This window comes from Lonchura striata, chromosome W, assembly GCF_050655825.1.
Source record: "Lonchura striata isolate lonStrDom1 chromosome W, ASM5065582v1, whole genome shotgun sequence".
Classification (NCBI taxonomy): domain Eukaryota; kingdom Metazoa; phylum Chordata; class Aves; order Passeriformes; family Estrildidae; genus Lonchura; species Lonchura striata.
In genome coordinates this window covers 2,265,456-2,282,217 of record NC_140743.1, presented here as the reverse complement: position 1 = coordinate 2,282,217, position 16,762 = coordinate 2,265,456, and the positions used below count along the sequence as shown (strand labels likewise).

General features: G+C 46.7%; 1 long non-coding RNA gene across 1 annotated transcript; it reads left to right on the top strand.

The window, feature by feature from the left end:
* The first annotated feature begins 37 nt into the window (after positions 1-37).
* On the top strand, positions 38-5,811 carry LOC146762982 (uncharacterized). Its single transcript, XR_014952569.1, has 2 exons — positions 38-202; positions 4,247-5,811. It is a non-coding gene; the product is annotated as an uncharacterized LOC146762982 (long non-coding RNA).
* Positions 5,812-16,762: the final 10,951 nt, after the last annotated feature.

The window sequence follows — 16,762 nt, the reverse complement described above, 5'->3', positions numbered from 1 at the left end:
GGGACCCCGCCTCCAGCGGCGCCGCGGTCTCCCGCCCCGGCTAGCGAAGGCGCTCTGCCTGCCCGGCCTGGAGAGGGCGCTGGACGCCCGCCGCGGAGCTTAGGCTTGAGGGGCACGGCCCCAGCTGCTGGCCTCGCCTCGCCTCGCCCCCCGCCCACCCGAGGAAGCCTCGGCCAGCAGAAGCTGCCCGTCACGGGGCGAGGTGAGCGGGAGTCGCTGGGGCCCTGAGGCCGATTGGAGCCGAGGTAACTCGGACGTCCCCTGGTTTAGGCGTCATGCCGCGCCTGTCTGAGGCAGCTTGTTTGCGACTGCTGCGACCTGCAGTCCTGTTCGGGGGCCAGGAATACTGTGAGGAAACATTACTCTGCGGCCCATTAATACCCGGGTTTGTGACCTACTCTTCACTCCATATTGAGCCCCTTCCTAAGGGCTGGTGTGGAGTAGTGATGCTAACACCTTGTACCCTAAGTGTCTGAAGCAGAAAACAAAATGTCAAAACCTACAAACCTTTCTGTTGTTGATTGCTTGCTGTGGGTTAAACAGAGAATGTGAAATTTATTTTGCAGTGGATATTGTATCTAAAAGTTGAGGTGTTTTATGTACAATGTAATAGATATTCCATTTTTAGTGTTTATTTTTTGTCCTAGTACACAGGAAGTGGGAATTTGGCCATTTTCAACTTGATCCCAGGCTATAGAGATTCATGCTTTTGACTTTAGAATTACATGTTTCTGCCTTTGGCCAAAATAGCATCTACCATACTTGCTATATAGAATATTGATCTTCTGGAGGAATGGTGTGCATCACATTGACACTCAGTTGCAATAGTGCCCCGGATTGTGTCCAATCTTGAGAATTTGGGAGGCTAAAGGCTGTATCCTGAAGTGACCAGTTTCTAAACTGGGTTTGCAGACAGTGCAGAAATTCTAAGCTAGTTTAGGTAATTAATGAAGCGCCATATGATTTAATTTATTCTCTTGTTGCTCTGAGAAACAGAGTACATTAACTAGTATTACATGCTGCACTGCTGAGTCTAGTCTACTTCCAACTGTCCAAACAACACAGCAGCCTAAGATGTAGACATACCTGCTCTTTGATATACCTAGGGGTAAAATGTTTGCAACCATAAAAATCTCAAGACTTTGCAGAAACATATTTTTTAGGAAAGTTCTCACAATCACAAGCAGCTCCAGCAGTACCTTGTTCTCTGATCTGTCTGCCTTTTTCCCAAGTTGTATACAGAGATTAGAGTTACCAGGTAAAAATTATCAGCGGCAGACAGGCTATGTCAGAGCGCATTGCATGTGCTCGAAAATTAAGGAAGATGTAATACTTTCCACCTTTGATCTGGAATACCATTACAACCCACTAATGTTCCTCAGCACTTTTCAGTTTTGTTCCCTCCAGATAGAGCAAACCCAGTTCCTATCCCTGTTCCCTTGAAGCCTCAGCTCTGACAAGACAAAATAGCTTTCTATGAACACAGAATGTGTAACATATGCACAGACCTGTTCATGTGATTGACATAATAACACATAAAGTCAAGCAGGAAGAATCTCCAATTCAAGGAAGTACCTATTTGCTACTATATGCATTTTCTCAATAGGAATTCTCCCTGATTTGGATGCAATTAGCTATTCCCTAACTTATGGAGTAATTTACTTCACAGTCTTTCAACTATTTAATGTGATTAAGTCTTTCAGTTCTGTGCAATTTTACAGAGAAATCTTTTGCTGGTAATTTAACACTTTAAAATTTCTCTCAGATTTAGATCAAAGGAAAGCTTTTTGTTTATAATTCAGACCACTTTGACAATTTAATATGAACTCATACCTCTACCACAGCAGGTCATTAGGTGTGTTACAGGGCCGTTGTATAAGTTGCATCAAGAATTCTGAAAAAACTACAGTGCTCAGGGTTGTAATTGTCAGGAAAATTAATGAACAAACACCAGAGGTTTATGTCCAAAAAGGAGACAGAGGAGTCCTGTAACCTTACTCTAATAAAAGGAGAGGTCATGGGGCAATTCCCATGGGGTCTCTCAAATTGTTAGAGGACTCAGCCTTCTTTTTGTCTTAACTTTCCGGCTGCATTTCCCTCTCTCTTTCCCCATTGGCTGAGGTACTTGAGATATACAGACTTTTCTACTCTCCTCATTCGAACCCCCTTTCTAATGTGCATTCCCCCCCCCCCTTTTTTTTTTTTTCCTTCTGTCTGTTCTTTTTCTCTAAATCCAGGGATTTAGCACAGCCTTGAGTAAGTAACAGTCTGTGTCAATTAGTGGAATTCCTCTAGAATTTATTGTTCCCCCCATTGCTTCTTTCACCTCTCAGTATCTGGCTTTATCTACCAGCAGACCCACAGTTTGTTTGTAAAGACACCTCCTCATTTCTTTCAATCCCTCCTCTTCTTATTTTCTCAATAATTGTCTTTAAAAACTTTAGTTATCAGTGACTTAATTTTCTGGTCTTGGGTCTCTTCTGGTTTTGCAATTAATTGCAGCAACATCATTTTCTGTCCTTTAGTAGCCATTTCTGGATCAGTAGGCACGGCTACTACCTGCATCCCCTTGATCATATGTTGAACAAGTTGTACTAAGCAAGACATCGTGCATGGTAAATATATGAGAGTTGCTATAGCACATAAGATGAAAAAAAAAAAACAAACCCATTCATTTAACCCACAGTCCACCAGATAACCAGCAAAACATCCCATTCCCATGCTTTCCACACTTGGATTGGTACATGAGCTAACTTTCTTATTCCCTTTGTTTTTGTTTTTTTTTTTTTCACCACTTTTCCATTGTCATATATTTGCAAACAGCAGTTTGAGTAATTTAATTTTCCACATACTCCCCCTTCTTATGCTAATAATCTGATACCATCCGATGTTGAAATATTGCATTTCTCATTTGAGTGGATTGGCCAGCAAGAATGTCAATACCTGTAGATGTCTGGTTGATTATCATTTTAAAGACAACTTGTAACCTAATGATCTGATTTAAATTATAAATGGGTTCTCTGGCACCTGATATTAATTAATTTGGATTCCAAGTGGCTGGTCCATAGTGTTGTATGATTCGCTCAGGTGGCCATTTAACTTTTCCCCACATTTGGGTGCTCCTTCCAGCCAGGGCTGCATCAATTGACTGCTTTTCTCTAATTAGATCAGCATATACCTTGATTCCTAACTAATTTCCCTGAACTTGTAGCAAAAAGAAGAACAGTCTAATATACCCTACATAACATATCCCTGACCAGTTTGGAGGTAACCTGCGGTAAGCATGTTGGCCACAAATCCAATAATGCCCTTTCAAAATCCAGGTCCTGTTGGCAAAGGGGCCTTCTCAATTTTCATCATCAGTTGGTGGGTCAAAATACAGCTTGCTTCCTGGGCCTAACAGTCCTCCAACAATAGTTGCCCCACCATAAGAATCACAGTATTTGCATTTCCAAGCTCCTACATGAGGTTTCCACTTGCAGTTACATCCCAGATCTGTTTTGTTAGATCTGGACCAGAACTTATTAAAAAGGGCTCGAGTTCCATTCTGGTGTTGCCACTTCCACTGATCATCACAGACAACTTGTGTCCTACTTGTGGAATTATCTCAGGGGCAGCTTAAAAATAAGTGGTCCAAAAATCTGTTTTTCCCCACTGCTTTACAGCCTTCAGAATCCCTTCATTAATTATGGTGGGAACACCTTACCTAGCTATCATTAGTGAACTTAATATGTGTTTGATTCCATCTGCCTCAATATTTGGAACAATCATAAGGAGGGCAGCTGGGGGTCCAGCAATTTAAACCCAAAGATAAAGTGCAGTCACACTTTTTCCCATGTATACGCCTCCTGTTCTATTTAGACAATAAATGCCTCATTCAGAAGAATAAAGTCGCCATGGACTTGCTTCCTCATCCCAAAATCCCATTCCATTATGGACCTCACTCAGGGTACTTACCCACCATTTAGGTTTGACTTGGCTGGCCACCTATGGCCAGTCTTCAGATCCTCCTGGTGAAGCAATATGTGGAATAAATAAATAGACTCTATAATTGGTGTTGTTATGAAGTGGGTATGTATGGTCAGCGCCCGACACAAGTGAGATTGCTCTCCAAGACTTGTGCACTGAGCTTTAGTCGAACCCAAACATTTATTCTCAAAGATGTTCCATATGCAGTACATTTCTCAACTTTTCTATGCATATTCAACCCCTGGCCTCACCTGTCCTCGTTTCTCATGTTAAATAGGTCCACGTTCTTCTGGACATGCGTGGTTTGCCGTGGTGGTCCTGCGGGGGCCTCTGGTGGTCTCTTGAGGCTGAAGATCATGGTCTTCTTCATGGTTGAACTTTTGAACTCTTAGTGTCTGCGCGTGTGCTTTTGGTCTTTTGGTGCTTATCTGAGTACCGTCTGTTAGTCTTGATAAGCTTGGAGACAGAGGAGCCTCTTTATCTGGGTTCTTTATATTTTCGGTCCTTTTTTGGTATTGTTCTTTATGCAAGAAGCTTCAGTAATTTGCATTTTCTTATGCCCTTTTGTACCTTGGTAGAGGTTTCTTAAGTAAAAGGTTAAAATTCAACACATAACAATACAAGCGATAATATAAATTGTTATAAGTTGAGGCGAATAATTTGATTCAGCCTTTTAAGATCAATTAATAATTTTATTAATTACAGCAAGCAATAGCAAGCAAAACAGCGCTGGGTTCAGCTGGGACCCTGGCTCCGCCAAAAGCTGACAACCTTTCCTTTTCTTCAGTCCCTTTTTATCTTGCATGAGTGGGGGTGGTGAGTCTCGTTCCACCGTGGTTATCAGTCCCAAAAACAATGGATTTCACAAGTGGGGTGGTGTGTCTTCTTCCACTTCGGTTTATCAGTTTTCAGCAACAATGGGTTTCCACTGCGGTTATCAGTTCCAGCCAGTCCTGCAAAATCTTTCACAATCTTTGTTTGTGGTTACCAGTCAAGCCTGCAAATTCCATGTCCCGACTTCCCCCCCTTTTATCCTAATTTCATACTTTTGATGAACAAACAAGTCAATGCAGTTTCTCACATAAATGCCTAATTTATTTTGTTAACTTAAGTGAATTCCAAAAATCTCTGTTTCACTGGCCCTCCACAGACCCAATTGCTTAGCTCAAAGGTTTTTGCTACTTCTCCTAGGACTAGAAGACAATTCTCCCACCTATGGCCCAAACCTAACTGACAGTATTGTCCTGGTTTGTAAGATAAGCTTGTATTCTATTTGCCATCTGTTGGAGGTTGGGCAGGTTTGTTATCTCTTCCAAGAACAATGTTTTGCTCTGAAGAGGTAATGGTTTGTTAATGGGCCATTGACTGATTCACTGCAGGGCTGGTAACGTAACACCATCCCATTGTGAGATGCTCCACCCAGAGGGGGAAGCCAAGCACTCTTTTATTGTATAAAGTGGTACCTTTTTAGGGGACAGAGCAGCTCTCTCTTTGCGGGATTTCCCAGAGAAGCAGCTCCTTCGGCAGGGCTCCCGAGAGAAGCGGCCAGAGCGCGGTGAGGTGGCGGCGGCGGAGCTCAGAGGCGGCCCCGGCGCAGAGGAAGACCGGCCCAACTGCCACCAGATCTTCAGAGAAAACTATACCCTTCTAAAGATCACCACTTCAGCTGCAATTCATCAGCCACTGCAAGAGGAGCAGCTATCATTTCAACCGGACTGCTACCAACACCCCGAATCCTCAGGTTGTGGACTTTATCACTAGTTTTGTTTGTACCAATTGCATTTGCCTTTTTAAATTGTTATCTAGTTTTCTCCTAGTAAAGAATTGTTACTCCCATTCCCATATCTTTGCCTGAGAGCCTTTTAATTTAAAAATCCTGGTAATTCGGAGGGAGGGGGTTTACCTTCTCCATTGCACAGGAGGCTTTTGCCCTCCTTCACAGACTCCTGTCTTGTCAAACCAAGACAAATATAAAGATAAGATTATTAAGAAAAGCATTCTAATGGTGTCATCTAATCACCTGCTCTAATTCTCATGCTGTCTTCCACAACACCTGTGGCAAGTGAAGGCACAAAAACAACTTAACATAGAGAAAACAATGACAGCAAGGATTAGCCCCCCAATGACTGGAGATTCTAAAGGAGGGATGCCTATACAGACTATTTCAACAGACCGTCTGTGGGTAGGCATATGAGGCTTCCCCCACTGTCAACGCACTAGCTGCAGCTCGGTCCACTCCTAGTGTGTCAGTCATAGCCTCCAGTCCTTTTTTTCCAGCTAACATGTCCAAATATCTGGGGCCTCAGAGACCTTGACCCAAGTATGATGAGTCCACCTGTGTTCAGCTGTCTTGATGGCTGTTTCTGTGATCAGTAACACTTGGAAAGGATCCATGCCACTTCGCCACCAGTGGTGCTTCTTTCCACTCCTTAAGTAGGATCCAATGTCTTGGTTGAATGTTATGAACAATAAAGTCCAAACGCAGGGTCTGTTCCAGTTGAGCTTCCTGTTGAAGAGATTTCACAAGACACAGTATCCTGGCCACATATTGTTTTAAATATACATCACTTATTTCCACAACCCCCCTAGGTTGAGAATTACAAAGGTAAGGAATTCCAAACATCAATTCAAAGGGAGATAATTGAATATCTCCCCTGGGTCTGGCCCTTATTCTTGCTAAGGCCAGTGGCAGGAGCCATACCCATGGCATCTTAATTTCTATCACCAGCTCCAGAAAGTGTTTCTTTATTTTGCCATTCATTCTTTCAATCTGGCCCAAACTCTGGGGTTGCCAATAGGTATGGAGGTTCCATTGTGTTCCTAAAGCAGTCATAGCCCCTTGAAAAATTTTTCCTGTAAAATTAATTCCCCTGAGTCTTATGCTTCCACAATCCCATATCTTGGAATTATTAGTTCCAAAAATACTTTAAGAACTGATCCTGTAGTTGCTGAAACAGTTGGAAATGCTTCTTGCCACCCTGTTAACTGACATACTATTACCAGGAGATATTTAAACCTTGCCACTCGGGACATTTCAGTAAAATCCACCTGGCATCTTTGGAAGGGACGTACAGCCCAAGGCCTCCCTCCCCTGGCAATTTTCTTTGAAACCCTGTTATTGGTTTAGCACAAATCAAACAACCCTCAATAGCTTGCTTTACCAAAGTAAAAAGACTCACAGTAACATACATTTTGAGGAAGGCTTCTGCCAATCTTCAAGAGCCCCAATGGCTCCCTTCATGGAGTTGTTTTAATATCTGTAAGGCCAGAGCTTTTTGTATCTGCTGCTTACCATCCCTTGTAAACCAATTATCCACTCTTTTTAATTATCTCAAGCTCCTCTGGTGGAAAAAATAGTTTCTCTGGCAGTGGTGGGGTTACTGGGAGCAAAGGGAGGATCTTAGAGATTTCTGGCAACATTGCAGCTTTCTGAGCCTCTTCATCAGCCAGTTGGTTACCTATTGCTTCATCTGAGTACCCTGCCTGGTGTCCCCTAAAGCGTATTATTGCCACCCCTTTTGGTAAATCCTCCACCTCCAATAGGTGAGAAATAAAACTCTAATGAGTTAACGTTTAGCCCCTGCAGGTTAATAAACCTCTTTCTTCCCTTAATTTCCCAAATGCATATATCACCCCATATGCATATTTAGAATCAGTAAAAATATTCACTATCTTGTCCCGATATAATTCACAGGATCTTACAAACACATAAAGCTCTGCTATCTGAGCTGACCCTGTAACTCGCTTCCTTTCTAACACTCTTGAAGACCTATCAATTAACACATTTTCTCCCTCGGGCCATAGAATGTTTTGTAAATCTTCCCTAGCCTGGGTCTGGAGATCTATCTCTTGATTGCAGTCATAGTTTTTTTTCCTGGCTCCCCTCTTCAGTGCTGTTCAGACAGGAGACTGGGTTAAACCCTTCCCCATTTCTCAATTCTAAGTCCTCCTGTTCCATTAAACAAGATTCATACTGTAATAACAAAGTGCTGGTCATTCACTTAGAGGCTCTTTCAGTTAACAAAGCTTTAACTTGATGTGAAACTTTAGCAATCAGATACCTTCTTATTGTCAGTTTTTGGTCCTCGGTTACCATCAAGGCTGTGGCTGCACAGTTCTGCAGACAGTGAGGCCAGCCTCTGGCCACTGGGTCTAACAGCTTAGAAAAATAAGCAACAGGCTGCTGTGTTCCCCTGTGTTCTTGTACCAAAATTCCTTTAGCATGGCCCTGTTTAACATCCACATATAACTCAAATTCCTTTCCTGAGTGTCTTGGTTCGACAAGACAGGAGTCTGTGAAAGAGGGCAAAGCCTCCTGTGCAATGGAGAACGGCAAACCCCCCTCCCTCTGAATTACCAGGATCTTTAAATTAAAAGGCTCTCAGGCAAAGATGTGGGAATGGGAGTAACAATTCTTTACTAGGAGAAAACTAGACAACAATTTAAAAAGGCAAATGCAATCGGTACAAACAAAACCAGTGAAAAAAAGTCCAGAACCTGAGGAGTCGGGGTGCTAGTATCAGTTCTGCTGGGACAATTGATCCCCTTGCAATGGTTGATGAGTTGCAGCTGCAGTGGTGATCTTTAGAAGGGTACAGTTTTCCTCTGAAGATCTGGTGGCAGTGGGGCCGGTCTTCCTCTGCGCCGGGGTTGCCTCTGAGCTCCGCTGCCGTCGCCTCAGCGCGCGCCGGCTGCTTCTCTGCGAGTGCCGCCGAAGAGAGAGAGAGAGCGAGCTGCTTCTCTGGGAATCCCGCGAAGAGAGAGAGAGAGCTGCTTCTCTCGGAGTCCCGCGAAGAGAGAGAGCGAGAGCTGCTTCTCTCCCCAAAAAGCTACCCCTTTAAACAACAATAGAGTGCTTGGCTTCCCCCCTCTGGGTGGGACCCCTCACGGTGTTACATTTACCAGCCCTGCATTGAATCAGTCAATGGTGTATAAACAAACCATTGCCTCTACGGGGCAAACCATTGTCTCTGAGAGAGATAACAAAAACCTGTCCAACCGGTTTGCCTTCAACAGATGGCAAATGGAATACAAGCTTATCTTACAACCCAGGACATTATCCACCCCTTATTCTATTTCCATCTGCACACCATGAAATCTTACACCCAGTTCTCTCTTAAGACCAAGTTTCCCTGTGGTTCACAGCGGGTCTCCCCATCTTTCTGCATTACCCACCAAGTGTAACCAGGTCCTTGAGCAAAGACAATCCCACGAATGGGTTGGTCTTTGCCTGAGGTGGGATTAATCCAAACAGTTTTCCCTAAAATACCTTTCATATGTACTACAGGGACCTTATCTCCATCTACTGCGTGTAAGGGTTCTGACTGAGCAGGGCCAGCTCGATTGACAGACCCCCGGGTGTTGACCATCCAGGTTGCTTTTGCCAGGTTAATTTCCCAGTTTCTAAATGTTCCCCCACCAAGTGCCTTCAGGGTAGTCTTAAGGAGTCCGTTGCACCGTTCAACTTTGCCGGCAGCTGGAGCATGATAGGGAATATGATATATCCATTCGATACCATGTTCTCTGGCCCAGGTGTTGATAAGGCTGTTCTTGAAATGGGTACCGTTGTCAGACTCAATTCTCTCAGGGGTGCCGTGTCTCCACAGGACTTGCTTTTCCAAGCCTAAGATGGTGTTCCGGGCAGTGGCATGAGGTACAGGGAAAGTCTCCAGCCATCCAGTGGTGGCTTCCACCATGGTCAGCACGTAGCGCTTGCCTTGGCGTGTCTGGGGCAGTGTGATGTAGTCAATCTGCCAGGCCTCCCCATACTCGTACTTGGACCACCGCCCACCATACCATAGGGGCTTCACTCTCTTGGCCAGTTTGATGGCAGCACACGTCTCACAGTCATGGATAACCTGGGAAACACTGTCCATGGTTAGATCCACCCCTCGGTCTCGTGCCCACTTGTAGGTGGCATCTCTGCCCTGATGACCTGAGGCATCATGAGCCCATCGAGCCAGGAACAACTCCCCCTTATGGTGCCAATCTAAGTCTATCTTTGACACCTCTATTTTTGCTGCCTGATCTACCTGCTCGTTGTTCCGGTGCTCCTCATTAGCCCGACTTTTGGGGACATGGGCATCTACATGACGGACTTTCACCGTCAGCTTTTCCACCCGAGAGGCAATGTCTTTCCATATATCAGCAGCCCAGATTGGCTTTCCTCTACGTTGCCAGTTGGCCTTCCTCCACCTTCCCAGCCAGCCCCACAGAGCATTGGCTACCATCCATGAATCAGTATAAAGGTAGAGCTTTGGCCACTTCTCCCTTTCAGCAATGTCCAGAGCCAGCTGAACGGCCTTGAGTTCGGCGAGTTGGCTCGATCCACCTTCTCCTTCGGTAGCTTGTGCAACTTGGCGTGTGGGGCTCCATACGGCTGCTTTCCACTTCCGGTTCATCCCTACGATGCGACAGGAACCGTCAGTGAAAAGAGCGTAGCAGGTCTCCTCTGCTGGTAGTTGGTTGTATGGTGGAGCCTCTTCAGCCCTTGTCACTTGTACCTGCTCCTCATCATCAGTGAGACCAAAGTTTTCACCTTCTGGCCAGTTTGTAATTATCTCCAAAATCCCAGGGCGATTCAGGTTTCCAATACGGGCGCGTTGAGTGATGAGGGCAATCCATTTGCTCCATGTGGCATCAGTGGCATGGTGGGTAGTAGGAACCTTTCCTTTAAACATCCACCCCAGCACCGGTAGTCGGGGTGCCAGGAGGAGTTGTGTTTCTGTGCCAATTACCTCCGAGGCGGCTTGAACTCCTTCAAAGGCAGCCAAGATTTCCTTCTCTGTGGGAGTGTAGTTGGCTTCAGACCCTCTGTAACTTCGGCTCCAGAATCCCAGTGGTCGGCCTCGAGTCTCCCCAGGCACTTTCTGCCAAAGGCTCCAGGACAACCCATGGTTCCCGGCTGCAGAGTAGAGCACATTCTTGACCTCTGGTCCCGTTCTGACTGGGCCAAGGGCTACAGCATAAGCGATCTCCTGCTTGATCTGGGTGAAGGCTTATTGCTGCTCAGGGCCCCAGTGGAAATCATTCTTCTTTCGGGTAACCAGATAAAGAGGGCTCACAATCTGGCTATACTCAGGAATGTGCATTCTCCAGAAACCTATGGCACCCAGGAAAGCTTGTGTTTCCTTTTTGCTGGTTGGTGGGGACATAGCTGTGATCTTGTTGATGACCTCAGTGGGAATCTGGCGCCGTCCATCTTGCCATTTCACTCCCAGGAACTGGATCTCTCGGGCAGGTCCCTTGACTTTGCTCTTCTTGATGGCAAAGCCAGCTTCTAGTAGTATCTGGATGATCCTCTCACCTTTCTCAAACACTTCTGCCGCTGTGCTCCCCCACACAATGATGTCATCAATGTATTGCAGGTGTTCTGGAGCCTCACCCTTTTCTAGTGCATCCTGGATCAGTCCATGGCAGATGGTGGGGCTGTGTTTCCACCCCTGGGGCAGTCGGTTCCAGGTGTACTGCACGCACCTCCAGGTGAAAGCAAACTGAGGCCTGCATTCTGCTGCCAGAGGAATGGAGAAAAACGCATTAGCAATATCAATGGTGGCATACCACTTTGCTGCCTTGGACTCCAGCTCGTACTGGAGTTCCAGCATGTCCGGCACAGCAGCGCTCAGCGGTGGAGTCACTTCATTTAAGCCACGATAGTCCACAGTCAATCTCCATTCTTTGTCAGATTTGCGCACAGGCCAGATGGGGCTGTTGAAGGGTGAGTGGGTTTTGCTGACCACCCCTTGGCTCTCCAGCTCCCGAATCATTTTGTGGATGGGGATCACGGCATCTCGATCCGTCCGATACTGCCGGCGGTGCACTGTCGAGGTCGCAATTGGCACGCGTTGTTCTTCCACCCTTAGGAGTCCTACTGCAGAGGGGTTTTCTGACAGTCCAGGCAAGGTGTTCAATTGCTTAATGTCTTCTGCCTCTACAGCGGCTATTCCAAAAGCCCACCTGAGTCCCTTTGGGTCTTTGTAATATCCGTTCCGGAGGAAGTCTATGCCTAGGATACACGGAGCATCTGGGCCAGTCACTATAGGATGTTTCTTCCACTCCTTCCCAGTCAGGCTCACCTCGGCTTCCACCAGAGTCAATTGTTGTGATCCCCCTGTCACACCAGCAATGGAAACAGGCTCTGCCCCCACATGTCCCGATGGTATCAGAGTACACTGTGCACCAGTATCAACTAAAGCATCATATTTTTGTGGCTCTGATGTGCCAAGCCATCGGATCCACACTGTCCAGAAGATCCGGTTTTCCCGTGCCTCTCCCTGGCTAGAGACAGGGCCCCTCTAACACTGGTTATCATTCCTTTCCTGGGCATACATACTAGAGGTCCCTTCAAGGGGGTCTGACAGATCGTACCCACAAGCTTGGTCACGGGAGGTTGAGGCTACCTTCACTTTGGTGGAACTCCCCTGGTTAGAGTTTCCCTCCTTAAGTTGACGGACCCGTGCTGCCAGGACAGAAGTGGGTTTCCCATCCCACCTCCCCATGTCTTCCCCATGGTCACGCAGGAAGAACCACAGATTAGCCCTTGGGGTGTACCCTCTCTCTCTAGCTGGGGAATGTTGGGCGCTGATTCTGGGGCCTGTGACTCTCACGGGTGCTGTATTAACCTTCCTTATCTCCTCCCTCATCTCCTCTTTAAACTCCTTAATCACAGCTGAGATATGAGCCTGCATTGGGCCATTAATCATACTCTCATAATTCCTAAGTTTGTTGGCAACAGAACCTATTGTCTCCCGGTGGGCGTCAGCATTGATTGTTGCAATGAAGGTGGTGTATTGAGATGGCCCAAGATTAGCCAGACTCCACAGCATTTGTCCCGTACACCTGACCTTGTCAGGGTCATTATTGTGTCGTCCATCCCTCCCAAAGAGTACCTCCAATACTGCCACTTCCCTCAGCTGTTGGATCCCTTCCTCGAGGGTCTTCCAGCGCATTCTATGATGGTGCTCTTGCATTCTCTCTCTGTGGACAAACCTCTCCCTGACACTCATTAAGAGCCGCTCCCAGAGAGAAAGGGATCCTGGTTCCCTTACAAAAACCTGATTTATACCCGAGTTCTGGGTCAAGGGTCCCAAGTTCCTTGCCTCACCACCATCCAGCTGCAGGCCTGTACCCATAAGATCCCAAACCCGGAGTAGCCAGGTAGCATAAGCCTCACACCCTCGTCGCACAATGTCTTTATGCAGATTGCGAAGACTTTCGTACGTCAGGGACTCGATGATGATAGCAATCTCTGGGTCCCCTGTGGGTTGTGAGGTTCCTCCATTCCTGTCCCTATCTGCAGGGTGCTCTGCTTTCACCTTAGACTTCCTTGTTTCTACCGGGGCCACTGCTGCTGACCGTGACTGCCTTTGTGGTTCAGCTGGAACCTGGACAGTTGTAACATCTGTGGGTTCCACAGCTGTACTATTAGACTGTCCCTCCTCAAGGCAAAGGGCTGGTTTCTCACCAGCTGGGGAAATGCACTCCTTCAGCATCTCTCGTATCTCCTTAGCCAGAACCTGTTAGGAAAATAAGGCGTTTTTGTTCATAATATAGAGTCTCTCATATTCACAGAATAGAGTTTTAATTAGAGTTTTTACTTGTCTGAACATGTTCTCATTTTGCCAGGCATTCCAGTGACTATCTCTCAAGGACGACTTCGTTACAAACTTTTTAGGGAGTTAAAACTGTTTTGAGAAAGCTGCTGCTAGGCACCCAAACACCTAAGCGAATAGATATGTTTCAAGGACAGTTCCGTTACAGACTTAGCAAAACATGTAAACGTGCCTAGAGATAACATTTCTTGTTTTTGAGGGAATTTCCAGGTCGCAGAGACAACCTTAAAGAAGACCACTGGCGCCACCAAGAGGCAGAGAACGACCACCTAACAACAGGGTGCGCCTGCGCAGAAGAGACACCAGAGCGTCACCAGAACGTCACACATCCGGAAGAGACAACCCAATAAGTGGGGGGGAAACGGGGAACTAGGCGCGGTAGTTGAAACGACTGCCGCCCAGCGCGCGCTGGTTTGCTTTCGCTTTCCGCTATTAATAAATCCTTTTAATTGGATTTGACAGCCTATTGTGCTCGTTTATAACAATTTGGTGCCGTGACTCGGATCGGGATCTGGGGAACCTCTCTCTGAGAGGGGCGCCACGATTCCGCTCCTTTGAGCGGACTCAGACCGGGGTTTTTACCCTCATCCCGACCGACGAACCTAAAAGCCTAGAGAGCGAAAGCAAAGAAAGGGAAGCGGGCCCAGGGTACCCCGTAATTTTTGTGCACAAAAGTCCGGACGAAGACGCAGGACGCATAAGTATAAAGGGGATCCGTTCGGGCGGGGTTCGGGATCCCGGAGTACGGCGAGTGTGTGTGTGTATGAGAGGAGGACCGGCAGCCGGATTCTCCAAGCGAGTGTGGACCCTCAGTAGTGCGTTTTCCAGAGCCCGCGAGGGCCTGGGCCACGAACCAGGGGAAGCGATTGTGCTGTCGTGAGTGATTGAAGGTACTCCGGAGGACATGGGGCAGGGGAAAAGCAAGGATAAATCCCCCTCCCCGGTGGGGGTAAAACTTCCCCCAATTCCTAAGGAGAGTCCCTTAGGGTTTATGCTGACAAATTGGGAGCACTTTCCAGGGGCACCTGGGAAGGATAAGGCAAAGATGATACACTATTGCATAGAAGTATGGGGAGGACAAGAGATTTCTAAAGGTGTGTTTTGGCCCATCTTTGGGTCCTCAGAGGACTGGGTAAAGCAACTGTTGAATGGTTGGATACACGCTAAACAACCTCCTAACCCTGAGGAGAGTGCCTATGCCCGAGTCTGGATAGAAAAGCCGGAGGTGCTCGTGTTTAAACTCTCGGAGGTTTCAGGGGGAAAGAAAAAGAAGGGGCGAGCGGAAGAAGTAATTATTGCACCCCCGCCCTACATTCCCCCTGCGCCGAATGCACCCTCTCCTCCTCCACAATCGGATGGGGAAGAATCAGACTCAGACTCTGATCAACCCTCAGGCTCGTGTGGTCCTCTTACCCGAAGTAAGACGCAAGGCAAACTATTTCCTTTAAAGGAAATGCCGATGGGCGGACCACAGCCGGGGATTGGATTTATTTCGGTGCCCTTAAGTTCGGGGGATGTTAGAGACTTTAAGAAGGAGATGGGAAATTTGCTAGAAGACCCCCTGGGCGTGGCAGAGCGGGTGGATCAATTTTTAGGTCCTAATATATACACTTGGGAGGAATTACAATCTATACTTAACATTTTATTCACGGCCGAGGAAAAGAACATGATAAGAATTGCTGGAATGCGGGCCTGGGATGCCCAACCCGCACATGCCCAGCAGCCAGCCGACACCAAATGGCCTCTCCAGAATCCTAATTGGAATAACCAGGATGCGGCCCATAGAGCTAACATGCAGGACTTTCGGACCATATTAATCGATGGCATAAGAGAGTCCGTTCCTAGGGGCCAGAATATAAATAAAGCATTTAACGACAGACAAAAGAAGGATGAAACCCCCACTGAATGGTTAGAGAGGTTAAGGAAAAGTTTTCAGCTGTACTCGGGGTTAGACCCGAATAACCCAATGGGACAGGCAATTCTTAAAGTCCAGTTTGTCTCTAAATCCTGGGATGATATTAGGAGGAAGATACAGAAAATGGATGATTGGCAGGACAGGGATTTAGCAGAATTATTGCGAGAGGCGCAGAAGGTTTATGTCCGCAGAGAGGATGAAAGTCAGAAGAGACAGGTGAAAATGATGGTTGCTGCAGTGAGGGAAAGCAGGCGGGTGGAGGAAGAACAAAAGAGAGTCACTCGGAATGGGGGGGGTGACAAGGGAAAGGTAGGAGAAAGGGTATGTTATTATTGCGGTAAGAAGGGACATTTCAAGAGGGAGTGCAGGAGGAGGCTAAGGGACGAGGAGGAGTTCAAAATCGAATAGGGGAGTCAGGGGCTCTATTTTATGGGGACCAGGAAACATCAAAAAGAGCCCTTGATAAAATTGAAGGTGGGTCCCCAGGGCCAGGAAATAGATTTCTTGGTCGATACAGGGGCAGAAAGATCTACTATTCAATTTCTGCCTCAGGGCTGTAATTTGTCAAAACAGACAGCCACGGTAATAGGGGCTAAGGGGGAACCTTTTGAAGTACAAATTATTAAAGGGGTGGTGGTAGAATCGGGAACTAAAGTGGGGATGGGTGACTTCCTATTAGTTCCTGAAGCAGATTACAATTTGTTAGGGAGAGACTTGATTGTTGAATTGGGAGTTCAAATTGAGGTGGTAGAGAAGGAATTAAAGATCAGACTCTGTTCCCTCCGTTTAGAAGATGAAGAGAAAATAAACCCCGAAGTGTGGTATAATCCAGGGACCGTGGGCAAATTAAATATAACCCCATTTACAGTAAAAATCAGAAATCCCGAGATCCCGGTAAGAATAAAACAGTATCCAATTTCACTAGAAGGGAGGAGAGGGTTAAAACCTGAGGTTGAAAGGCTGTTAAACCAAGGACTGCTAGAACCTTGTATGTCGCCTTTTAACACCCCTATACTCCCGGTACAAAAGGCAGACGGATCCTATCGGCTGGTGCACGACCTTAGGGAAATTAATAAGCGAACTGTAGCCCAATTCCCAGTAGTGGTAAACCCCTATACTCTTTTGAGCAAACTGGGACCTGAGAACGAATGGTATAGTGTAATAGACCTGAAGGATGCCTTTTGTGCCTGCCCTCTGGACGAATCCAGTCGAGATTATTTTGCCTTTGAATGGGAGGACCCTGACACGGGGAGGCGACAGCAACTCA